This window comes from Delphinapterus leucas, chromosome 3 (genome assembly GCF_059928025.1).
Source record: "Delphinapterus leucas isolate spDelLeu-1000000601 "Yukka" chromosome 3, BTC_Dleu_Yukka2, whole genome shotgun sequence".
In the NCBI taxonomy this organism is placed as follows: domain Eukaryota; kingdom Metazoa; phylum Chordata; class Mammalia; order Artiodactyla; family Monodontidae; genus Delphinapterus; species Delphinapterus leucas.
Genome location: NC_143131.1, coordinates 142914561 through 142941595, shown reverse-complemented (window position 1 = coordinate 142941595; position 27035 = coordinate 142914561). Strand labels below are relative to the sequence as shown.

At 45.1% G+C, this 27035-nt stretch overlaps 1 protein-coding gene across 1 annotated transcript in view; it reads right to left on the bottom strand.

Annotated features, from left to right (window-relative positions):
- TENM2 (teneurin transmembrane protein 2) overlaps positions 1–27035 on the bottom strand; it is a 465471-nt gene that overhangs the window by 261649 nt on the left and 176787 nt on the right. The gene's annotated exons all lie outside the window — the stretch shown is intronic.

Sequence of the window (27035 nt, the reverse complement as noted above, 5' to 3'; positions counted from 1 at the left end):
CTTCCCGTTAAGAATCTCGGTGTGCCTTTGCCCTGTAAAGAGAGGGCTTGAGAATCCTCTCTCACGTATTTCTGGAGAATGCGGAGACTCTGAACACCCATTAAAGATGCCTTGGGGATCACCTTGTAGCCCCTAGCCTGTCTTTTACAGCTAAGTGATGAGCCTGTACCTGGGAGGGGCGAGGTCTAAATGAACTTGACTGATAAGCCAATCTACATCCTCACCATTATCCCCCAGATCTGAGGCTGAGAGTTAATCCTAACAATCTAATCCTTGAATCCGTCCTAAATCCGGCCCTGAAGCCCAAAACGGATCCCAACCCTCTGAGAACCCAATGTATAACTGTCACAGGAGTAGAAATCCATGCCCCTCTGTGAAGCCCAGCTTAGGCTATCTGTACCTCGACCGTTCCTCACTTTTAGGCAATTAAACTACCAGGCAAGTGAGACAAGTCATTTCAAGTGAAAAGAGGCAGGTGCTTTTTAAGCCTTTTGTTTTCTCTAACGCCTATTGTCCTTAAAACATCATGCAGCGACAAAATCAGGAAGTTTACTCAATCCAATTCTACAGTGTTCTAACTTGTTTATTACGTGTGTGAAAATAAGCGAGGAAGTACACTCTTTGTCCCAGAGCCCCCAGCGTCATCCAGCCCAGCTGACATGTACTGACATAACACATGGAACTGATCAGGCTCCCGTTGTGGATTATAGGAACAGGAACACTTCTCTTAGCTCCCGCATTTCCAGAGGCTGACTGCTGTTTTCTCTGCCCAGGAGAGAGCAAAAGCCTGATCATTTTGATGGAGTCATACCTGGTGCCTCCCTCCTCTTCCTACCAGATTCACAATGACCAAACCTGCACATTCAACCTCTAAAATGTCTCCCAGATCTGCTCCCCTCCTGGCCTGCCCTGCTTTTGTCCTTGGTCTGTTCACCTTCTCTGCTTTCTGGGCTTTGGAAACAGCCTCCTTAGATCTTATCGCCTCCAGTCTTGACCACTCATTTCAATCCACACGGGGCTGCCACACTGTTCCATGCCCTCCTCTACTCATGATTCTCAGCAGAGTTCGCATCGCTTAAGAATCAAATCCGGAGGACTTCCCTGGTGGTGCAGTGGTTAAGACTCCACCTGCCAATGCAGGGGACACGGGCTCGAGCCCTAGTCCGGGAAGATCCCACATGCCGCGGGGCAACTAAGCCCGTGCGCCACAACTACTGAAGCCTGTGCTCTAGAGCCCATGTGCCACAACTACTGAGCCTGTGTGCCACAGCTACTGAAGCCCACGCGCCTAGAGCCCATGCTCCGCAACAAGAGAAGCCACCACAATGAGAAGCCCACACACCGCAACAAAGAGTAGCCCCCGCCTGCCGCAACTAGAGAAAGCCCGCGCGCAGCAACGAGGACCCACCGCGGCCAAAAATAAGTAAATAAAAGAAAAAAAAAGAATCAAATCCAAATACACATTTGTATGGTGTGAAAGGCTCTTTGTCCCCTGATGCTTCTCTCCAGTCCCAGCTCCTTTAATACCTCAGCGCCCTGTGTACTGTTTGCTTCCATATGAACCGTAAGTGGTTCCCCAGAACACCACGCTTCCCCAGGCTGAATCACTCACTGCACTTGGTGTTCTTAATTCTATTTTCTGAACTCAGTTGTTTCCTCCTTTCTCCTCCCTCTTATCCTGTTCCTTTCTGGGACTTCTAGGGCAGGGGTCTGTATTGAACTGTCTTCTTCCTCCGCCAACCCCGGGGTCAGCAAGTCCATATCTGCAGTTACTCTGGCGATCAGGGACCCGAAGTTGTCATCAGTAAGAGAGCGGGCAATCCAATCCTTTTTAACTCCAGGCCCTATTTCCCTGGAAACACTTATTTCCTCATGAAAAAAAAAAAAAAAAAAAAAGAAAGAGGAAAAAAGCTCACAAGACCATGTTAAAGCGAATGCTTGGAAAATATTTTTGAAACATTTGGAAGTAATTTCTATTCACAAATTGTCTCTATTCACAAAATGAAAAGGCAAATTATGTGAGCTGGATAAATTGAGAGAGAGAAGAAATCAGACATAATGCTGGGAGCAGACGAGGAAGAGGGAGCAAGGAACAGAGACAAAGACCAGCAATTCTTGCACTTCTACAGTAAGTAGAATTTTAAAACATTAAACATGTACTACCTCCCATGAATGCTTCAACCAATTCCAAGATGCCGGTGGGCGGTTGATTTCACCATATGGCAGAAGAGAAAGTTTAAGCTCAATAAAGACAGGTCTTCCATCACCCAACAGTTGGGAGAGTTGCGGCTAGCAAGTAAGAAACATGGAAGAAGAGAAAGATGGGAAGATGGAGGAAGAAGGGAAGAAGGCTAATAGGTCAAGAAAAGATTGACAGGAGGGGCCCTGAAGATTCACCCAACGTCAACAATGAATGGCAAGAATGTCGTGAAGAACTTTGAAGTCATCCTCTGCTTTGAGCTCCTGACTTATGAAGCCCCTTTCTCAAATAGCCACACGGAAAAAAGAATCAGAATCATTACCAAGCCCCGAAAGCCCCTAGGTTCTTAGGAGGATGGAACCACTGATGGCTCAGAGGCTCCAACTCTGGGATGAACGCTTCTGAATATCCTAATGGGCATACTGCTTTGCCTGTAATACATCCTTCTCTACTCAATAAAAATTAAATAGCTATACGTATTATCAAAAGTGATCTGCTTGTCCCACACTATTCTCTTATACTCTTTCCCACCAGCAACAGTAGGAGTGGGACAAGTCAGAATATAAACAATGCCAAATAAAAAGAGCAAAGAGCATTTGCAGAACTCAGATCACTTCTTCTCAATGGGCCGCCACAAATTGCCCAGAGTAAACGTGCTGGCCAATCTAAAAATGACAATCATTTTCTTATTCCATGTCAGGGCACTCCACAGCTATCTTCTTGTTTAGTTCTAATGATAATTCTGCAAAGGGGGGCACTATTACTCTCATTTTAGAGTGATAATCTGGAGCTCAGGGAGATTTAAATGATATCCAAATTTGAACCCATTTCTGAGCAGATCCAAACACACATTCTTTCCACCTCAGTCCCTAGTTCTAAAATTGACCACGCATTGTCTCTACTTCCTATTCCTTTAATGAAATGATGAGAGGCCCGTCTAGCTGGGTCAGAACCAAGGGAAGAAGAAATCCCGAGGGGCAGGAGAAGAGGCTGATAAATGACCAATGCATGTAGTAAGGGACATAAGCAGGGTGCCTGTGGGGAGAAGCCCTGTGCAAAGTTGGGTCCTGCCCTGGGCTGGCTCAGTCTGGTGACCCTGTGAAGGTCCACTCCAATCCCTTCTAGCAATTACTGAGCACTTACTTTATACCAAGCATGGTGCAAAAAGCTGTGCACACAGCATGTAATTTAATCCTTGCAGTAACTCTTGCAGGTAGGTGCATCTATTATCACCGTTTTATGGATGACAAAACCATCTGAGAGGTTAAGTAACTTGGTCAAAATCATACAGCTGTTAAGTAAAACAGTGGGGATTCCAGCCCTGTTCTGATTCTAGAGGGTCTGCCGTTAGCCACCAAGCAAACTGCCTTCTTCAACTCCCACTGAGAGGATGATCAGGGATCATGATGTCATTGCCCAAATGAGGTCAAGGTCGAGGGGCAGTAAGTATAGTTTCTGAGTTTCAGCTCCCCAGAACCTACCTTAACATGGGCACTGGAATTCAGCAGGCCTGACTTTGAAGACACTCTCTATCTTTCTAATTGTATTACTTTAAGCAAGTTATTTGATTTGCACCTCAGTTTCTGCATCTGTCAAGTGGGAATAAAATGTAGACAATGCATGCTCTTTGAAATGTTGCAGCACTCACTATAGAGTTGCAACGCTTGGGAAGAAAAATTTATATTAAGTTTAAAAAGTCAGATGAGGGCTTCCCTGGTGGCGCAGTGGTTGAGAGTCCGCCTTCCGATGCAGGGGACATGGGTTCGTGCCCTGGTCCGGGAGGATCCCACATGCCGCGGAGTGGCTGGGCCCGTGAGCCATGGCCACTGAGCCTTTGCGTCCAGAGCCTGTGCTCCGCAACGGGAGAGGCCACAACAGTGAGAGGCCCGTGTACCGCAAAAAAAAAAAAAAAAAAAAAAAAAGGCAGATGAAATAATGGACTGACAGAAATTTAGAGCTGAAGGACCTTGGGGATGACCCATGGCCACAGAGCATTATGGTTAAGTGCCCAGATGCTTTAATTAGGCAGCTCCTGGCTGTGTGACCCTGGACGGGTTACTTAACAGCTCTTAGCCTCAGTTTCCTCATCTATGAAATGGAAGTAAAAATAGCAAAACCCGATAGGCTTGTTGCAAGGATGAAATGAGAGCATGTAGGCAAAGCCCAGTGACCTGCACAGAGTAAGTGCTGTATAAGTGCTGGGATTGTTATGATAGGGAAACTGAGGCCCTCGGAGGGTAAACACTTGTCCATGGTTGCACTGAGAATTAACAACAGAGAAAGTAATGAAATACAGGCCTCTTGATCCATTCATGCCGCTTCTCCTCAGCTGTGCAAACCTGAACAAGTTACTTAAACTTTCTATGACTCAGTCTCCCCATCTGCTGAATGGGGACAATTCTTCTTACCACTACTAATAAGGATGTGGAGGGGAAGTAAGTGAGTGATTCCAACAAAGCCTTCAACTTGAAGCATCTCGAGGGCTCACTGAATGTTAGCTGCTATAATTATTCCTTCCCTTCTGATGTGGAAGAGCGTAGCTTTTATCCTCAGGAATAAGGATGATAAAAGTGGGAGGAAACTGTTCCTCACGGTTGTTTGCTGACTCAAAGAACGAGTGACGTGGACAAATCCCAAACTGAGGAAAGCCAGCCAAGAGATGTCCTTTCAAGTCCTTTTATCTCCCCAACTAAACAGACTTCTCCTTCAGGTATGGCGCCTGGAATCGGCACCTTAGTCCTCTAGGTGGAAGTCTTGCCCTTTCTGATTCTAGAAGCTTCTGTCAGCCCAAATCGGAAGCCCTTCATTACAGCTCTCTGCAGCAGTGCTGAATCTTCTTGTGGAAGGAGCACAGTATTCGGAGTCCAATGACCTGGGTACTAGCCCCTGACCTGCTATGGACTAGCTGTGTGCCTTGGACAAGTTCCTTCTCTACATGAGCCCGTGTCTGCAGCTGTAAAATGAGCATCATAATGGATGCTGTCGACCACACAGAATCATGAGGCACCACACAGACATAAAGCATTACTTGCTTTTTCGTTCTCATGTCCTTCCCCGTCTGGCCCCAGCCAGGAAGAAATGAGCAACCTGTGTGATTGCCTTAAAAAAGCCACATTTCCTTCTCAGTCTTCAGTCCTTTATCTAAGGGAGGGCAGCCTTCTTTTCCATTCATGGTCTTGTTGCAGAAGAAGGATGATAGCAAAGCACTGGATGATTGTAAGTGGATACTAAGGCAGTTTTATGGCAAGAGGGATCAACTACAGGGTTGCGTAACCAAAGCAATGCCGGTAAAGTCCTTTCCCTGTACCGGTCCACACAGATCGACGCCAGGCTTCTGATGACTGAGAAGAGCCAGAAGACCCAAATGGACGCAGCACTTCCGCCTTGTGGACTGCTTGGCCACCGCAGCACAATTTCATCCAGCTTCCCAGAGCCCCTCTTCTTCCCTGGGGTTGTCGGGGTAGACCACAGTCCTCCCAAGACTGGGCAGGAGTGGCGGACAGGACCAACGCACCCATCGCCTTGGCTTTTGCCTCAAAGGTGGCGCATTTGGGTTTCTACACAAATCATTTGCCTTCAGTTTAGGAATCCTTCCATTTCATTGCTCCATTAAGGGTGATTTCATCTTTTAAGTGGACTTCAACAAATGATGAAATAAAATACTTTGTAGATGGCGCTGCATTTGAATAAGAGGAAACCGTTACACCCAGTACAGAATGAAGTGTTTTATTTGTGTTTCAAAGGCAGCAAGGAAAGCTTTGAGAAGAAAAAAATTTTTTAAGGAAACCAACTTGTCTACCCTTATTTGCCATTTATGAACAGGAAACTTGCAAGAGCAGAGGTGAAGATGGCTGTGGTGAAGACAGTCTAGGTGATAGTTAAGTAGAAGGACTCAGAGGACACGCTGCATGGGGTTGAGACCTGGCCCTATTATGTACTAATTATGTGATTTGGGGGAGAGTTATCCAATATTATTTTGCCTCAGTTTTCTCTCCTGTAAGATAGAAATGATGATAGTACCAAACATTTAATGTGGTGGTAATACACATTAAATGAGAAAATTCATATGAGCTCTTTTGCATATGTTAGTACTTTTGAGTAAATGCTCAAAAATACTAACAGTCATCATTACTGTTAAGATACTATGAACGATTCAGAAAAATCCTGTGTCGCAGGTTGAGTTGTATTCCACCGCCCCCTGCCCCCATCAAAAGATGTTGCAGTCCTAACCTCCAGCGTCTACGAATGAGATCTTATTTACAAGTAAGTTTCTTTGTAGATGATTAAGTTAAGATGAGCTCATTAGGGTGGGCCCTAATCCAATAGGACTAGCGGCCTTAAGAAAAGGGAAAATTTGGCCACATAGATACGCACGTAAGAGAGAATGCCATGTGAAGATAAGAGTTTTGTTGCCACAAGCCAAGGAACCACCAGAAGCTACGAGAAAGGCCCGTAACAGATCCTTCCCTAGTGCCTTCAGAGGGAGCAGGAATCAGCTGACGTTTTCATCTTTGACTTCTAGCCTCTAGAACTGTGAGACAATAGACTTTTGTGGTAAGCCATCCACTTCATGGTACTTCTGTAGGGCAGCCCTAACAAACTAACACACGCTCTTTCAAAGTGCCACCCTGGACACGTATGTAAAAGAGATTTCTTAGAAGTAGAGGTTGTATCTATTTCCAGAAAAGCAGAAACTTTTGAATGTAAAAGCTTTTGAGTGTAAAAATCACTGTTATAAGACACTGCTGTTTTCAGATTTATCAGACAATTCTAACCTTCTTTTCCCTGTTGCCTCTAAGCAGAGTCTAGAAAAGCTTTCCCAGCCTCCCTTGAAGCAAGGGACAGCCATGTGACACAATTCTGACTAGCAAGATATAAGTAAAATTCTGCTGGGAAGTGTGTGTGTGTGTGTGTGTGTGTGTGTGTGTGTGTTTTGGGGGAGTGGGTTTAGGCTTCTCCTGATAAATGACTCAGAGACTTCAATTTTTTCTTTCTCTTTGTTCCCCCCTTGAAGCTGGATATGATATCTGGAGCTACATCAGCTATCTTGTGACAATGAGGCAGCAAAACCAAGGGAAAAACACTAAAGTTCTGGGAATGGCAAAGTGGAGAGAGAGGAAGGGCTCATGTCCTACATGGTATCACTGAACAGCATAAACAATGCCAGTTCCTGCCAACCTTGGCTATCTAGCGGCTCTGTGTGAAACATAGAGCCTTCATTTTTGTTTTGTTTTTGTTTTTGTTTTTGTTTTGCGGTACGCGGGCCTCTCACTGTTGTGGCCTCTCCCGTTGCGGAGCACAGGCTCCGGGCGCGCAGGCTCAGCGGCCATGGCTCACGGGCCCAGCCACTCCGCGGCTTGTGGGGTCCTCCCGGACCGGGGCACGAACCCGTGTCCCCTGCATTGGCAGGCGGACTCTCAACCACTGCGCCACCAGGGAAGCCCTATGCTTGTTGTTTTTGATAACTGGCAGCTGAATGCCTCCCTAACTGAAACGCTGCCTTGTCTGACCGCCCTGACCAGGACTTTAAGGTCTTCTCCTCACTTTCAGTTTTGAAGCATGTTTCATTTTATCTCCCAATTCCTTCTGCCTGTCTCCAGGCTTCTCTGCCGTGGAGAACTGGCTAGGGAATGTGTCAACCTTCAGCTCTCAGGACAAGGCTAAGGGGCAGCTAACCTGTCTGTGCGTGATCAGAGGGACCCTATTTTCTCCTTTCTTGGAAGCGTTATGGTTAAGGGTGGTTGCAAGAACTTCCTGGGGGATGGAGACACATAACGTCAAAGTCACCAAGTTGATGGCAGTTCACATATCAATAAGATTGTGGACTTGGAGTCAAGTAGACCTTTGTTTTACTTCCAGATCCCAACCACTGACTAGTGAGTTACTGTGGGCAAGTTACTTAAGGGCTCTAAATCTCGTTCCTTAATTAGAAACAGGAAAATCAAGTCATTCTGAAGATTAGATAAGACACTGCATGTGAAGTTCCTGCACATAGTAGATCCTTAACAAATGACTGACTTCACTGTCCTTTTTATAGAGGAAAAAAAAAAATCAGTGGTGATACTTTGGGAAAGATGTACATTCAGGGGTACTTGTCATTACACCTCTGCAGTTGAACCCTCTTTTCACAGCACAAAGTTGACCAGTTTAGTCAAATAACTTCTCAGAACTTAGCACCACAGCTTGCTCTCATGAAGGGGAGTGAGGACTTTGAGTGTGAAAAATAGCATGGAGAGGAATAGCAATACAGAGCTAAAGATGACCCACACAAGGGCAATACCGGGTCTGAGCTCTTACTTTGGTTCTGATGGTAAAGGAGAAAAAAAATACACCTAAAAACATGATTACAAGTCAGTGAGAACAGAATTTCTTGATCTTGGCACTATCGACATTTTGGGTTAGATGATTCTTCCTATGCATTGCAGGACGTTTAGCAACATCTCTGGCCTCTACCCACTAGATGCCGGTAGCATCCCCCAGTTGTGACAACCAAAGGGGTCTGCAGACATTGCTAAAGGTTTCCAGGGGTGGGATGGGCTGTGCTGAGTTAGAGCAGAAAGCAATGGAGTCCTGATGTACAAAAGAGTCTCGCTGGGTGAATCTTACTGGGACGGATCCACAAGTGGGCCTCAACGTGTTACAATCCTGCATCACGTGCAAAACAGCAAGAGGGGAAAGGAAATAATTCTGCACATCTTTGGGCCCCGACCACCTTCTGAATAAGCAAAGGTTGAGGTGACTGGTTATTACTCCACCCAGACTGCAGAACAAGGCGTGGTCATATGTAGATTATTTCATCAATCTGTGCAAGTACCTCTTCAAGTCAAGTCAGCTTAATGGGTAAAATATTTGATATGCTATAAAAAGACCTACCGGGTTTCAATCCATCCTTTTCACCTAGGATCACAGGAAGAGCAGTCACGGAAAGGAAGTGGAGCCGGGAAGGAACCTCAGCGCCATTCTCTAGTTACACCCCCAAGTTGAAGATGGAAGGGTGCCATTAGCCAAGCCCACGGCTCACCTCACACGTGGAAACTATCATAGATCTGCTAATCAGTATAGCTGCAGAATAGGAGTGTTTGCATTTTGCTTTCATTCCCTGCTGATCCTGACCATTTTAAGGGGTTCTTCCCCACGAAGATCCCTCGTCATTCATCATCATTTACTCACAAAAGTGCAGTCTTAGAGTTACCACTCCTTTACACTTCTCTCGGGATCCTTTTGGGAGCCCTTGGTCTTGAGATTATAAAACACTGTTCTAAAAAGGCTCTGTTGCATATACCACGGAGCTCTGAAGAGGGTAAGACTCGAGGAAAAGGCTGTTCTGCATGAAAATACTCACACACATTATTTCATTATACACTCGAGAAATGACAAGCTGGTTTGCAAGAATAGTGTAAGATGTTCTCTCACAATTTCACCCACGGTTAAGAGTCTGTTCACTCTCTTCCAAACTCCACTTTAAAATTTCATCCAATCTTGGAGTTCCCAGAGCAGGTTCCTTTTATTTTAAAGAGGAGTTCAGAGTGTCGTCAGCTACAGCAACACTACTAAGACAATAATGCTGTATTGTCCTGTGATTATTCTAACCTGGCTGAGAAGTTGACTACATTTAAGTGTCATTTATAATAACTCTCCACATTTATGACGGAGCCATGGGCTCGTTGGGAATGCACACAATTAATTAACCCACAAGACATGACATCCAATCCCAGGAACTTCTCTCATGGAGGCTTGGGGAGGCTGCAGGAAGACTGCACAGACTTTAAGGGTGGGATTATCATGGTGTTATGGTATTGCCTCTCTCGCTGGACGAAGTGGAGATGGCTAGGGTCTGATGTCCATCTTTACCTAACTGAGCTTGGAAATGGTTACTGATTTAGGTCTCTCTGAAAACCAGCACCATGATCCAGGGTCAAAAACTGGACAGAAATGTGCGATGTCTGGCTTCATAGCCCAGCCTTATCTCCTGCTCCCCTCTGGCAGAAAAGAGACTAGAAGAAAGGAGAAGAAGGAGAAAAAGAAAGCAGAGACACATAATTATCAACGAAATTTAGGATCATCCACACATTCAACCCAGATTACAGAAACTAAACTGCCTTTGGGGCCTAAATTATCTTGGTGGTAACTTTGGAAGCTAATTCTAAAATTCCCCAGGTGATCATGCAATTTTATGCTTTACTTTGGGCCCCTAGCATCTGACAGGGTATTTCATGCACTTCAGTCAAATGTTAAAGCATAGAAAATAAATGGAGACTTGAGCGTGGTGCAGAGACAGGGCTGGCGGGAGGAGAGCAAAGGCTCATTCCCTGACGTCTGGCCGTCTCTGCCCGGGTCCGTAAACCCACAACCTACTTCATCCATCTCATCCTTCAGCCTGGGTACACTGAGTCAGCCTCATTTGCAGAGACACATTAGAATTTAAACCTGCTCATACAGTGAATGTGTAGCAGATTTATCATAATTTCGAACCTGCCTCTAACCAGCTGATCAAAAGGCAAGTTTCTTCTTTGAAGATTTTCATTTGTAAGCTTCACTGCCCCAAATCAAAAAGGGCAATGGTACAGACTCCCAGGACCACAGTCTGCATTTCTAAGGCAAGTGCCTTCAAGTCCTGGAGCATGTTTTTCTATTTATAAATGGGTGTGCTGTGTGTCAATGTATATACCCTGATGCCTCTTTTCGGTTCACAAGATTTGCACCATATATGAGGGCTATGTTTTGGAGGAATTTTGTCAGCCTTTCAGAGTTTAGTTTTAACCTGAATCTGCTCTTCTTTCTTCCCCCCAGACTTTCATACAAAATCCAAAGTGAATGCCTCCGAAGGGGTCTGGATGGGTTTTACTGGATCAAATGGTCCTCTCACAATAAAGAAACAGCACAGAGATTTACTGAGTGCATTAAAAAAGAATGGCTTCGTGGCAGCCCTGGTAGAATTACACACTCATAAAAAAGAAAAAGAAACGTTTTGGCAAGCCATGCTTTTAGAAAAGTGAGTGGTGATTTTAAAAATGGTGGGTTACTTTTTAATTTGCCAGCTCCCCCATTCTTGACAGCATCCCTTCAGGGATCCAGGTTGGAAACCAGATGGGCATACTAGATATTTCTGTCTTCACCTCCGTAGTCAACACACGACAGATACTATCACAAATCTGTTTTTTCTTCTCTGGAAGACGTCTCTCACAGATTCCCTCTGTTTCTCTGTTTCCACAGCTCCCCTTCTAATCTGGGCCTTCACCGACTCACACACTCACTTGTTATTGCCAGAGTCTCTGGATCAGTCTCCCTTGTCTCCTGTCTTACTTCCCAATCTATCTTCATCTTTAATCAATTAGCGAATAAATATTTATGGAGCATCTACTAGGTAACTGACACGATATCATGTCATAATTTTATCGTATTATACTCCCGCTTATGAACTTAAAGCACCTCCCTGATGCCAAATTAATCAAGTTAAACCTCCTGCCAGATTTCTAGGCCATCCATCACCTAGGCCCGCTCTACCTCACCTACTATTTTCCATGGCTCTTCCGCCGGCATCCTTCCCCTCACCAGCTGAGCTGCCCATTGCCCTTCATCTACCCTATTAATTCTTGCCCCTCACCTTCCCTGCTGTCAGTTTCTCTGCCTGGAACACTTCTCAGCCCGCTCCTAGTTCATTTTCTCTCCATCCTCCCCGGACTGGGTCAGCCTGGGACCTTCTCCACTCAGTCATCCTCAGCTTCTCCAGCCCTTGGGGGTTTCCCCCTTCTCTAAACTCCGATAGCCCAATCCCTAAATTGCAGTTCAGCACCTCTGTGTGTTTTCTCTTGGAAGAGCAAAGAGCAATAATAATAAAACACATCAATATCTAGTTTAAATTTCCCATAGACTATGAGAAAAGGTACCATCATCATTATAACCATTATCAAACGCTTCTTATAGTTGAAAGAAAGGAGGCTCAGGGCACTGAATCTACTTTCCCCAAAGCACTCAGTCAGCAAGGGTCCAGACTGGAACCCAACTTCCTAAACCAAATTCAGGGCTTTCTTCACTGGACTGCTCCAATGCCAGCGGGCCTTTAAAACGAGGAGCTCTTACAACAACCAATCAGGTTTCCTGATTGGTGAACAATGATCCTGGATGTATAAAGTTTCAATGAGTTATCATTTGTGTCAAGAAGGGACAGAGGCAGGGAATTGTGTTGATAACGCATGAAAAAGGAAACCTATCCCAAACTGATAATCCGCTCTCATCACTGCTGCCCTTCTACACCAGAGTCCCCAAACCTTTTTCAAATCCCCGCTGAAACTCATCTTTGAAGACCCCCCCCTCCATCCCCCGCCACGGTCCCCTTGGCTGCCAAGACGCAGGATGTGCTCAAATCAGTTTCTTGATCACACATCTAAGTGCTGAGAAGAAGAGAGGCCTGGGGTGGGCCTGCTGAATTTTGAGTTCCTGTATCAGGAAAGACTCAAATGGATAGCCAAGTTTGCATGAAACAATAAAACTTCGGACGACCTTCAAAAGAAATATACCCGTGTGTGCTGGTGAGCCTGATGTGGATAAAAATAAAACAGCAACAACTGCTACCCCAAACCTTGCCAGTGTCTCCATCACTGGCTTCCTTGCAGATTTCAGCAGCACCCAGGTGGGACCTGACTCAAATTGTAGCTCATTAGCACCGACGGAGAGAAGTTTAAGGGAAAGTGTGTCATAAACAATGGCAATCCAGGCTTAAGCGGGAGAAAGTGACCTTTCTCCCTTCCCTAAAACAAATCGCTGTTTCGGGCCACGCTTGCCTGTTTCACTATTACTGGTTAATATGACCGGAGGCCGAAGATGCAGCTGTGACCCTGGGAACAGGCTCCAGAGTCAGGCTGAACCTAATCCCTCATGTAATGAAAAACCTATTTCTATTTCTGAGGCCTCACTACTCTTCATACTGAAGAGCCTTGTGCCTGTCACACATTTATTGAAGCTTATTACTCATCGAGACAGCAGGGCCCAGTTAGTATTTGGAATTATATTTTAAATCACAGTTTTTCTCTTATTTATGTTAGGATTCCAAGGCTATGGTGAAAGCACGCTGGTGTTACTCTTGATGCGCTTTCAAGTGCATTAAAGCCCCTAGTTGAAATTCTTTTCTACACAGAGAACCTTTACGCATATGTGGAAAATCTTCCGTCAAGACACTGGGGTCACCCCTGTGCGTGAGAACCTCAGGACCCCCACGCGATCACAGGGTTCTGGGGAGAGATTTTCAGTCTCCCCACTCAGCATGAGACTAATCTCCCCTGGGCCACTGGCTTTACTTCCCCCTCTCACATCATGCTCTTTTCTTTGGCTTTCGAAGGTAAGTGGATGCAGTCCCTGAGAATGCTGGGGACGGGGCTGGGAACAGATGGGCTAGAACTGCAGCCTCGTCATCCAGTGGAAAAATAAGAACCGGCTTAACCTAAGGCAGAGGATTTTCTGAACTGACCATGAGGCTTGCGCTTCCGTTTATTCACTAGGCCAGTAGCGAACATGGGGTTGTTTCTTGTTCTACAGAAGCCAGAGAAAACGATAATTCTCTCTAGCTATTCATCTGGCCTCCTGCACCCTTTATCTTCCCAGGAAAGAAATTTATATGACATATACACTACAGTTACTCTAAGGGATGCCTCCCCATAGTTCTTCTCTCTTGTGCATGCTTGCTTTTTCTTGTGGCGCTTACATTTTTCTCCCTCTGTCATGTTTTTCACATGCTTTGCCATTGGGGTCTGCCCCCCAGTTTTTCATGTGAAAGAAAATCCGCCACAGTTGGATCGCGTTTGCACGATATAAAGAATCCTTTCCGTTTCTCTGCGATTCACACCTAGTTACTTTTTAAGTCCGGACTCTTTCTTTACATTTCCACCAAGAGAGATTCTAGATCAGCCAGGCCCTGGAAGAAAACCCTTGTGGTATATCCGACCCGGTAAATGAGTTTTGAAGGATGTGACAACAAGCCAAGAGCCCATTCAGTCTACTCGGGGTATCTTCTCAATTAGCCAGGTTTCAGTTTGCTTGTTGTGTTGTTTTGTTTTGTGACGGGGCAGGAAACACAGGCACAGTAAGGCTTTTAGTTAGGGATGAGGCAGCAGTAGTGTGTGGTGAAGAAAGAACCACAAAGGGCGTGGGCAAAATTAGCAAGGGTACTCAGACATGCAATTATGAGAAGAGTTCAGGCTTGGCTTTCCTGTGATCTCTGTTTTCTCTTTTTTCTTCTTCTTCGTGTTTTAACAGCATTCTCCCTGGGTGGGGTACATAGCTTGTTTAATAAATCCCTTAGTCATACATACATGACAGACAATTCTTTTTCTTCCTTTGAGATAAATTTAGTCACAGATATTTCAGGTCTGCTCTCCAATTTTCCTCTGACATTAAAATAAGCCATCAGTATTTTCCTATGATAAGGATAGGATAGCACTGCCGGGTCAACTGACCTTTCGAAAAGGCTTTATTCCTGTCAGTTTTGATGAGAAGAATAAAATACCATGCAATTAGCATCTATATCCCTAAAAGAGAAATGGAGATATGTCCTCCCAGCAGAGGCCCCAGCCTAGGCAGCACTTTCACCCCAATGACCTCCACCTAAAGAACCAAGGTGGCGGTGCACAAGAGTCGGGAAAAAGCCACAGATGGGCAGACTAGAACATTTTTAAAAAGCCTAAAATTAAATTAACTGTAATGTATGTATATTCCTTTAAAAAAATTAAACTTGACAGAGCAAGCTAAATCTGGACTTGTCCCAAGGATACTTAAAGGTGGAATATGTATAGAGAGGAGAGGAGAGGAGAGGAGAGGGGAGGGGAGAGGGGAGGGGAGTGGAGGGGAGGGGAGAGGGGAGGGGAGGGGAGGGGAGGGGAGAGGGGAGGGGAGAGGGGAGGGGAGGGAAGGGGAGGGGAGAGGGGAGGGGAGGGGAGGGGAGAGGAGAGGGGAGGGGAGGGGAGGGGAGAGGGGAGGGGAGGGGAGGGGAGGGGAGAGGGGAGGGGAGGGGAGAGGGGAGGGGAGGGGAGGGGAGAGGGGAGGGGAGGGGAGAGGGGAGGGGAGGGGAGAGGGGAGGGGAGGGGAGGGGAGAGGGGAGGGGAGGGGAGGGGAGAGGGGAGGGGAGGGGAGGGGGAGGGGGGAGGGGAGGGGAGGGGGAGGGGGAGGGGAGGGGGAGGGGGGAGGGGAGGGGAGGGGGAGAGGGGAGGGGAGGGGGGGGAGGGAAGGGGAGGGGAGAGGGGAGGGGAGGGGAGGGGAGAGGGGAGGGGAGGGGGGAGGGAAGGGGAGGGGAGAGGGGAGGGGAGGGGAGAGGGGAGGGGAGGGGAGAGGGGAGGGGAGGGGAGGGGGAAGGGAAGGGGAGGGGAGAGGGGAGGGGAGGGGAGGGGAGAGGGGAGGGAGGGGAGAGGGGAGAGGGGAGGGGAGGGGAGGGGAGAGGGGAGGGGAGGGGAGGGGAGGGGAGAGGGGAGGGGAGGGGAGGGGGGGAGAGGGGAGGGGAGGGGAGGGGAGAGGGGAGGGGAGGGGAGAGGGGAGGGGAGGGGAGGGGGAGAGGGGAGGGGAGAGGGGAGGGGGAGGGGAGGGGAGAGGGGAGGGGAGGGGGGAGAGGGGAGGGGAGGGGAGAGGGGAGGGGAGAGGGGAGGGGAGGGGAGAAGAGAAACAGAGACATTCATATCCGAGCAGATAAAAGCAAACATTGTGAAAAAGCAAACCTTTAGAAGCAGGATTGGAAGTTGGTTTCCTTAAAGTCAGACCAAATTTACATGTCAAAACAGTTCATTAAAATATGCACATAATAGAAAGTGTTTCTGACCAGACTATTCAGGACAGTGTCTGGGGGAGTAGTGGTGTGTGGAATCATTTACACACATGCCAACTACAAGAGGTGAGCTCCGGTCCCTTCTCTTTCACTGCCCCACTCTCTGTCCCCACACCACCAGCCAGGACCTGGGTAAGTCGTGAGTGGCTATCAGCCTGGGCATATCCGTGTCCTGTCCTAGACCAAGACCTGCCCAATGAGGAATTAGGAAACTTTCCTAAATGTTGGAAGTTCATAAATCCATTGAATTGGACTGGGAGCTAAAATTGAAGGGTAACCTCAAATAGTCTCTACTGGACCTTTTTTTTTTTTTTTTTTTTTACACCATGAAGATTACAAACTAAGGCAAAGAAAAGATCTGATCTAAAAGAGTTCTCCTTCCTCATGTTGATTTTTGATCAAGATCGAAAAGAAGACTTTGGAGAATGCCCTCACTTGATGAAAAACAAATATCCTTGCCCTCTGGCTTCAAGGGTTATTCCAAAGACAACACTCTAAAGACAGAAGTGATTTTCCTAACCCCCAACTTTCAATGCTGTCCTGGGAACCAATACCCACATTCATTCTTTCCATCTCTTACATCACTTGCAGTAGCAGAGATGGTAGCAGAATTCCATGGATAGCAATTAGACACAAGGGAAGATAAACCAACCTTAGTGAGAAATGATTTTGTAGGAGGGAGGTGTTTTGAGAGGCCCCCCTTCATACACTGTATTTGAAATATAGATTGATGTTCATCATTGAACACATTACTCTCGTCTATTAGGCAAGAGCCTACCGTGTCTATAAATTCAATTTCCTTTACCATGGTAGCTTTCTGGTTTATTTGGATAAATGTCGAACTGTCTACTGTTATTTATCTAAGTAGCTCATGAGGGAACCAAAAGTCTAATGATGTAAGATGAGGTGGTGCAACAGCACCTCCAAGCAATTCTCAACGATAGCTCTTCATCTCATTACCTTGCCCGGATGCACTGCTTGGAGAAATTGTGCAGATTATGTGTAACTTGGTATGCTGGGTGTCATTTTTTCACCATACTTGTGTCTTTTAATTGTGCCATGTTTTATCCTGCTTGATACGTGGCACTTCACAGTTTGCATTGCTGGGTAACATTTCTAATTATTCTATTCACAGCTTCTTCTGCCTTGTTCTTACTTCTCGCCTTAATTTCATCCCACTCGTTTTAGTATTTATTCTTCTTTCTTTGGCTCTTCTCTGGGCACTGCTGCGGTCCCACGGAGTGTAAGCTTTTTTACTGGGGAGCTTTATGGTTGTTAAAGTAACTTCAGGAGGAGATAATGCCTTCACGGGACAAAACCAGGCCGCATAAAAGTTGACACAGATCTCCTCAGTTTCTTATTGTAAAATGGTTAGACCGCTCCACATTTCTAGGGGAAGAAAAGGATAGCTGAGCACTGATTCATACCGACGAGTTGATACCAAAGCTTTTTAGTAGAAAAGCTTCTGTTCCCTGTTGGGTCTGGGAAAAACTGAAACTCAGACGCCTCTATCACTGTTTTATGTGTCTGATTAACATCATGGCACGCGTTGTGCAAAACATAACTTACCCAGGCTCTAAGCTTTCCTACTAACTGTACTATTTTATGGGGTTACTTATGAGACTCTAGGTCTAGGAAAAAATTTCAAGTAAAAATGTCCTAGAATCCGAGGCTCGTCAGCAGATTCCAACATACGATGTGACCAGACGGTAAGTCACCTAAATAACATTTCTTGCCCAATGGAAAAACATAAAATTAATGTAATAAATTTAATAAATTTAAAATTAATATAAAATTAATAATACATGAAATTAATATACAAAGTTATACGAATTTTCTTCATGGCAAAAAAAGTCTTTACCCCACAACTCTCTTGAGATTCAGAAACTCTACAAATCAGCTTATGAAACACATGTACTCTAATTTAGCTAATACCCCAGAAGTCAATGTTTGTAAAACTGGGGGCATAAGGGAGCCTTAAAGCCCATTTCCAAAATGCATCTAACTCAAGGGCACACTGAACTTCCTTGAAAGATGTCCTCTTGTTTATCATGGTCTGAAGAACAGAAAGCATTTGACACACTGCCTTTCCCTGTGGAATATGACCAAGCCTAATCTAAACTTCATTAACGTGCCTCTAAAACGCTCATGGTGTAACGTAAGTAAGCAAACTGATAGAACTGCATCATGACTGCAAAGGCCAAAGCAAGGCAATATGCCTTTCTTTTACAAAGATCAGAGTCCCTAAGGGGAGTGCCAAACATGTTTGCACAAATCTTCCCGTAAATGACCTAACTCCAATGAAAATCCATCCCAAGGGAAGGACCTTCCCTAACTGCTGTGCAGTGCTGATGAAAGAAATGTAAAGACTGGAGGCAAAGCTCCTCCCTTCTCATCCATAGCTCTGATTTTTAGGAAAAAAAAAAAAAGAAAAAGAAAACGTCTTTGAAAGGCGATATGTATTATATATCGTATACCTTCCTTTCTCTCTCCAAGAATGGAGGATATTATTTTCCTCCGCAAAGCTCTTTTCTTATCAACATGTAGCTTAGGACTATTTTCTGAAACATTCTGATATTTACATATTTATTTAAGGCTAGAAGTCGGTAAGATAAAAAATGAAATTAGTGGAACGTGCAATGCATTATCCTCTCTTTTATGGTAATATTAAATATATTAATATAATTGATGGACCATTTGCTCTCCTAATGCAGAGTATCTTATTATGAGACATCAATTTCATAAAAGATTTATTTGATGACAAAAGGGCTCAGGCCAAAATTCTGAGTGTCTATTCTTTACAACCAAGTTATGAATTTTCTCTAAAGGCATTTTCCATGAAGGACACAAGAAGTCTGGTTTAAGGTGACCTCAAGGGAAATACGAATGTCTTAAAAGTTTGCTTTGGGGTCAAGTTTCTGAGCTACACTGCTACACAGGGCATTTCGGAGCACAAAAGATCCTGTATGGCTTGTGTACACAGACCTAATTCACCATATAATGGTTCCCTTCTCTACTTGCTGCCTTGTAGCAATTGCTTTCATTTCTTAGCACATCCTCATTTACGGAGAAGCAGCCAGCCGACTTTCAGATTTATGCCATTATTTGCTTCTTCACCTTGAACTCCAACTGAATCCTGCTACACTTTTGGAATGTGAGTGCCAAACGGTGGTTGTGTGCCAGACACAAGCACTTCCCAGTTTCACTCAGCTAGCTCTCTTGATTTCAGGGAATCACAGGTTCCTGCTAGAGGGTTTCAGTGTGGTACTTACACAGCCCACCTAACTTAACTGTTCCTTTGCCTAAACACTTTGTAACTTGGAGACGCAATTTGGGAACAGAGGCAATTACAACATCAGGGAGCCAGCAACTTCCCTTGACGTGGGGAACGAGTAGAACTAGAAATCAGGGATTCTGGGTACTTGACAAATGCCCTCCACACATGGTTCAACTCAGCCCTAACCCTAATTAGCGTTCATTAACTCAACAAATATTTATTGATCGCTTACAAGGTGCTAGGCACTGTTTTGAGGATACAGTGACCCAAGGACCTGTTCTAGGCTTCTCACTGGACCTGCCCTAGGAGTATGGTAACCAATACAATAATCACAATAGCTCCTTCTAGTTAAGCTTTTATTGTATGCCAGGTACCACCATATTTCACCAGTTCTAAGATTCAAATTTTGTTCACATTTTCACATCTCTGGAATCAGAATGCTCCTTCAAAATTAGTGTTTTCTTACAACTGAGGCTGGTCAGGCAGCACACTGGTCTGCTGGTGTGACTGTGGACCTATCTATACACAGGGTTGTATATCAATTCAGGTGGTCTGTGTCTACCTCCTTCTAAAAATACATATTATAAATGCTAAGGAATCATGCCATATTTGACTGATAACCTTTTCTCTCCTTGGGGATACGAACAATAATGACACTTCTCATACACGATGACATATTGGATTTGAAGAAAACTGTATGCATGTATCATTTCAGGGAATACTTGAAGCATCTTTACAAGGTAGGAGTTATCCCTGTTTTCTTGTATGGGAAACTCAGGTGCAGGGAGATTAAACAGCAAGCCCATAGTCATATGGTTTTTAAGTACATACATCAGAATTTGAACCCAGGTCTCTCTGACACCAAAGCCCAAGTATATACTTTCCATTACAACAAGCTGTTTCTTTTGTAATTACCAAGGCAGGGCGAGAACCTCTGCAACTGTGTTATAGGTAAAATGTAGAATGAAATAATACCTATCTACAGTACATTCAAAGCTGGGCCCAGAATCTTAAATCATGAAGCAAGTACAAATAAATGAACAAATGAAAGACTTAGGAAATGGGGATCTGTGCGCTTGGTGACCCCCCTAAGTGATCCAGACAAATAAACAGAGTGTGTGGAGACAGAGACAACAGTGTCTCATTACTGCTTCAGGACCAATGACTACTAGAGAGAGAACTGCTACAGACGAAGTCCAGGACAGAACTGCATGGTGACTCAAGGGACAGATAGGTGGTGGACACTCCATCCTCATCCACCCGACACATACGTCATGGAGGCACAAAGTCCTGGGCTGGGAGATGATAACAGTATCCCATTTCCTTACTGTGGTCCTTGGGAACCTGGGGTATAGCACTTACTCCCTCCTTCCTGGTTTTGCATTAAGACGCTCTATTAAGTTGGAACCAAAAATTGCGTCCTCATTCTCACCGATCAAGTCCACCCAGGAGGGTGGAAAGCCCTGTATTGGCCGACTAGCTTGATTCCTTATTTCTTACTATTTTTTTTTTATTGAAGTGTAGTTGATTTACAATGTTGTGTTACTTTCAGGTGCAAAGTGATTCAATTATATATACATATATATATATATATTTATATGTACGTATCTGTTCTTTTTCAGATTCTTTTCCATTTTAGGTTATTACAGGATATTGAATATAGTTCCCCGTGCTATTCAGTAGGTCTTTGTTGTTTGCCTATTTTGTATGTAGTAGTGTGTATGTGTTAATCTCAGACTCCTAACGTATCCCTCCATCTGACCCCTGACTACTTTGATTTCTGACGGGCACCTTGGGGAGAAAAGCACAAACACTTCCGCCCCCTCAGCAGAGGAACTCATTTTTCTGAATGTCAAACGTGAGATACAAATGTTGCCATGTGGTGGCTAGGTGATGAAGACCTAGCTCATGACTTAATTGACTTTCCGTAATAAGTCGACAGACCCTCTGAAATCAGGTATACAATTAGGAAATGGCAGTCCCACTGCCAGAGACGCACCAGTGTGGAGACACTGACAGGACTTTATTATCTGGTTAAGAGCACATGAGCATATCTATTAGATAAAAAGTCTGCTACTAACATGGAACGGATAACATAACTGGGTCCCCTGACTTAACTTGCGGGCAGTTCTCTTTTTCTCTGCGTGGTCGACTGTGAGGTTGGACCGTCTGGGGCCGGGGAATTGGGTGGAAATGTTATTTGCCGGATTGTTCAGACATCATCATTAGCATTTTGCCCTTTAGATAATGGGAGATAAATATATAATCTGGAATTCATACAGGAGGGGAAGGTTTAGTGTTTCTCTGGATAGTCAAAGAGCAGTGAGTTTGAAAGAGAGAGCTGACATGTTTCCTAGGCTCTGTCCTCATGAAGGATGCCAGGTTAAACTGACGTCATCAGTTTCTGTCATTTTCTTTATGTTTCCCCCCAAACCTGCTCTATTCAGCAAGACGGGAATACACAAAATAGCAGCTGAGAACGCAGGATTCATCAGCTGTGAGTCTCAACACATCAATTTCCAAGTGTAGCAACTTTAAACACATTGTAGGCTTTTAGTTTCCATAGAAAATAATCTCTCATTGTTTTCAAAAGAAACTGAAAGCACCCCAAATTACCACACTTTTAACATCCTGACATGTTGATGGCCCGCGTTCTTCCCAGATCAAAGTAAGAGTGGCAGAAGACAGAGCGGTGAACGGCTTACTTAAAACATAGTATTTCATATTTGGCAGGAATTACTGTAGTGAAAAGAGACAAGGTGACTTTCTAACACACACACACACACACACACACACACACACACATATATATTAGTTTGGCAGGGATCTGAAGAGCTAAAAACTAATTTAGGATGACATAAATGCTCTTATCTTTCTCTCTGCCACCCTTCCTTTCCCAGCCACGTGAAGAGTTTTTGACAGAAGACTTGTTTTTAACTCAGGGGTGACGGTCTGAATCCTGTGTCTTGCTGAACTGTTCTGTTGACACTCATCTTAGAATTTGGAGGATTATCTGGATTTAAACAGCAAAGTCATACACTGCAAGCATCTTTCTTCCTTGATGGGGGGTAGCCCTGCAAGAACGTTGGTGCCTTTTAAGGAAATGAGATCTAGCCAATGTTAACCTGGGACAAGAAAGCAATGATGTCATTCAGGGACCCAGCATTGTTACGACCTGTTAGAAAACCTCAACAAACTAGGCATCAGGCACTGAGTCATCTTTAAAAACAGGCAATGGTTTTGCAGAGACACCTATGGTAACTGAAGATTGAAGACAAGTGAGTATGTGGCAAAATACCTCGGCGATTCTACTCCATCCATGAGTTGGGGCAGTGTTTCAAGCAGTCTGTTGGGATGGAAATTTTTATCTTATAGAAAGTTTTTTAAAGAGAAAAGGAACTTGCTTTTTCTACTTTTGGTTTGGGTCAAAAATCAGATGTAATTATTCATTATGTAACGGGATTGCAGGCAATCACCTGCTCCATTTACAGTGGACGTATGAGTGGCCTCTTAGCCAATTTGATAGCATTATGTTTTTGATTGTTTGTTTGTTTTCTTTTCTTTTGATAAAGGTGGAAACACTCTGAAAAGGTACTCTTAGGAAAAGAACAGTAATACAATCAGACGGGGGTTGGCAAACTCTGGCAACAGCACATGGAGCTAGGGGAGAGTTTTACATTTTAAACAGTTGAAAAAAATCAAAAGAATAACATTTCACGACACAGGAAAAGTACATAAAATTCAAATTTCTGTGTCCACAATTAAAGACGCCTGGAACAAAGCCATGCCCATTTGTTTACACACTGTCTGGGGCTGCTTTTGAATTACAACAGCAACGTTGAGAAGTTGTAACAGACTGTTTGACCCACAAAATCAAAAATATTTACTATCTGGTTCTTGACAGAAAAAGTTTTCTGGTCTCTGTAATAGAAGGTATTTGGGAAAGCAGAAATATGAGGACAGGTTAGGAGACCAAGGAGATGTGGCTTTTGTACACTTCGTTAGAAGACGAATTCAGGAAGGAGGGGAACCAACTACTCTCCCTTGCTGATAAGGACAGAATTAGGTAAGGGGAATTGATGCTACAAAAAGGATGACTGAGGTTTTATGCAGTATTTGGGAAATCTGGCCAACGGTGATGTTTAGTAGAGAGCAGTCAAGGGAAGGATGTTAGACTAGGCATCAGGAGACCAAGCGCCTAGTCCTGGCCCTGCAACTAACTAGCCATGTGACTTGAGACCCTCTGGGCCTCAGCATCACTTCTCGGCAAATGATTGTAATACGCCAAGTTCATTTTCTGCCAGAGTGTATGTTGGGGGCTGGGGGTATGGTTCAAGTTTAATCGTAATATAAAAGCGCTTTAAATGGAAAAGCGTACAGTTCTAAACAAATAGAAGACTCTAACCAGTTACTGTATGTACCCTATAAGGATAAAAACACGGTAGAGTTGGCATAACACAGGTGAGAAACACTAGGCTGGTCACATGATTTAGAAACTTAGGGATCCAGAGGGATTTCTGGTGTTGCAGGCAATGAAAGTACTTGAGCTGCCCAAGGATAACAGACAGCTTCCTGAGCAGGAAGCTCTCTTGCGTTTCACGGCCAAATTCTTCTAAACCCGTCTTCCCTGTAGGAACCATTTGGGCCAGGGGCTGAGTAACGCACAAAATAGTCCCCTAGTGGTTTGCACAGCTTTTCAGAGGAATTCATTTTAGGATGTTTCGTACACCGGGAGAATCTGGCATCGGGAGAATCTGCTGGAAGAGTGTATCGTAAAAGATCTCTGACCTCAGCTGTGCGAACAGGAACTGGAGGACCTCTCCCGAGCTGGTAAAGGCTCACGTCTTCCATTTTGCCAGAGGGCTGGTGTTATGCTGATTTACACCCACCCACAGGCTGGGTCTATGGAAGAATTTGTCATGGGGCTGAACGTTTCCAAATTGCTCATTTCTGGAAAGACTTCATGCAGGTTTCAACATGCAAGGAAGATAATTTGGCCTATTTGTTGCAGTTCCTGGCAGGCCTGAACCCAGTGCCTGTCCATAAATGTCCTGCAGTTGACGCTTCAATTTCAGGACCTGTCATGTTCCAGTGGAACACAGGGTCGTGTACGAGCTAGTGTGGGCTCAGGCCTTAAAAACTTCGGCCTCCTTAACAGGAAGGCTTTGATTTTTATGTTGTCCTTCTGTTCTCCCTGATGGCTTGTCTTCTAGGTAGGCACAATCACGTGTTGCTCCTGACGGCACTTTTCTCTGTGTTTTCAATGCACTGTTTGTGTCCCTGCAGCTCCGTAATAAATAATATACTGCCTTTCATCTTTAAAGTGATTTATACACATTAATTAATCCTCACCATACTTTGGAGTTTCTGAACGTTAATAACCATCATACTCCCAGGTTTTACTTAGGAAACCAAGAACCAGAAAGAAAACAACTTTGTTAAAGCTAAGGAGAAAGGCATCACTGGGGTCATGACCAGTCCTCCAGATCGTGACCCCTCACCGTGCTTGCAGACCCGTCATCACCTCTGGAGAGGAGCCCTGTAGCCCTCTATGCACCACCACTACTGCTGGGTGAATCGGCCCATTCCATCACTCATTTTCAGTCATAAACAATTCTTCAGTACTCCAGGGTCGAAGCATAATCTTACCTAAAGCATACATAACAGGAAGTGACGGATTATAAACTAATAAGCCATCCTAAGATGCTCGGGTCCAGCTTCCAGTAGCCTCCAGACTGAGGACACATATGTTTCCTAATCCATCATTTACAAGTTACACACCCAATTAAAACATTAAACTCTCGCTACAGGGTTTTCCACGATCACCCTACAGAGAGCTATTATATTTTAACTGTCAAGCTCGATAACTCAGGCACTAGCCATCTATCTCTCTCCTGCGAGTGGAGAAGGAGGTACACAAGGGACGGTACTGGCAGAGGCAGGCAGTGCCTCAATTTCCGTATTTGGGCCTCTCCATGGTGCCCACCGGCCCAGCAGAACATTAAGCCTGAGAGGTGAGCTCATGGACCCTTTTTGAAGTTTCTGACACAAAGCTGAATCATGCCAGGACCCCAAAGGCATGTTCAATTTGCTTCCACCAACCCCTCCCCTTCTCCTCCCCAACAGCTACCTGGGGAAGCACACAAAACTACCTTTAATGATACAAAAGATTCCACTCAAGTGATTGAGGGTGCAACAGATGCCCTTGCCCCTCCTCGAGTCAATCCATGACTCCATCCTTCATCAAGAGGTAAGTGAGAAGCAGGCATGACCTTCAACTAGGGGTGTGTGGGTATCTGACCTCAGCCCATATGCAGAGCTGGGGTTTAGAGCACAAAGGTGTTTGCAAAGCCCCGGGTCAACATGGTGCGTTTCCCCGGAGTGTCAATTTTCTTACTTCTAGAGGCCATTCCTGAGAGATGCAACTGACGAGGACTGTAAAAACACCTTTTTCTCTATTAAGATGAGCATAGCAACATTATGGGAGAGAGTGAAAACCTCGCATCAGTTCTTGGCCTGTCGTGGTTTGCCTTGGGCAGGGCCCCAGATCTCTGGGGGAGCACAGTCACCCTTCTCCGCCATCAGGCAAGCTTGGGCATAATGGTCTGGGAAGTTCTGGACCAGCTTATTCTCTTGCTGGCTGCCGGAGGATGAAGGAAGTGTGAGAGAGAAGGGAGGGCTTACACTGGGAGAAAGGGCAAAACCAGAATGGTTAGGGATGGTTTTTATTTTCCCTCTTGTAAATAGGAAGGGTTTCAGCATAAGTGTTATGAGCTGATTTAGAACCGGTCTCTTTTTGCTGCTGGGTTATACGTTTGCTTTGCAACGTGGCACAGCCAAACTGGGGAGGCCTGACAGAGCGGCCCTGAGACCAAGCCAGAACCATCAAGTGTTTTAAATAAACTTTAACAAATGTCACCGTGGCCTCGGCCTGGGCCAGGAGATCTGCCGCTAGCAAGTTCAGGTGACAAAGTAGCAGTGCTGAGGGCACTTCGTTGCGGCCAGGAGCTGCGAGCAGGCTTTGTGTCTAGCCCAGGATGCTCAAATGCATGGGGCACCCTGTCCCTGAACTCTTGGCATCTGCTGGTTCCCACAGTTACAAGGCCACATCCCACGGATGCAAATCAACATCCCTGGCATTCAAAGAAAGACACCCCAGCAACTTCACCAATCTGCTATCCTAAGTCATACCCTGAGCTCCCACCCAGAATCACAGCTGGCGTGGGAGGTGAACCTGACTCAGATTCAGCAGCATGTGGGATGAGACTTGAGGCTAAAGGGACAGAGGCAAAGGAGGGGACCTGGGCAAGATCCACTGGGTCTGGGTGACCTGATTCCCTATGAAGACCTGGTTGGGTGCTCTAGCCTCTCTATCCTGTTTCTGTTCTCCAGCTCTAAAAATCATCTAGCTGCTTTGGCTTTCCATCCAATATGATGTTCTAGGCATGCTGATTTGCTTTTCTTCTATTTGGTTTTTGTCTGAAGTTAACCAATGCTGCGTGAATTTCAGAGCACAGACCTGGGTTAAAATCCAAGATGGAGGAGACCAGAAGGCTACTTGAGGAGTGGGGGATGGGTTGGCAGGCATGACAATTTTCAACTTAGCTCCAAGAGAGAATACAGTAAGGATGCTTAATTTCACTTCTGACAAATGTCATTTAGAATCATGAAGGAAAAACTCATCAGACTGAAATGGATTCCAGGAGGAAAAAAGCACTCCCCTCCATCACTCATTTTTACATCTTTCAGGAGCC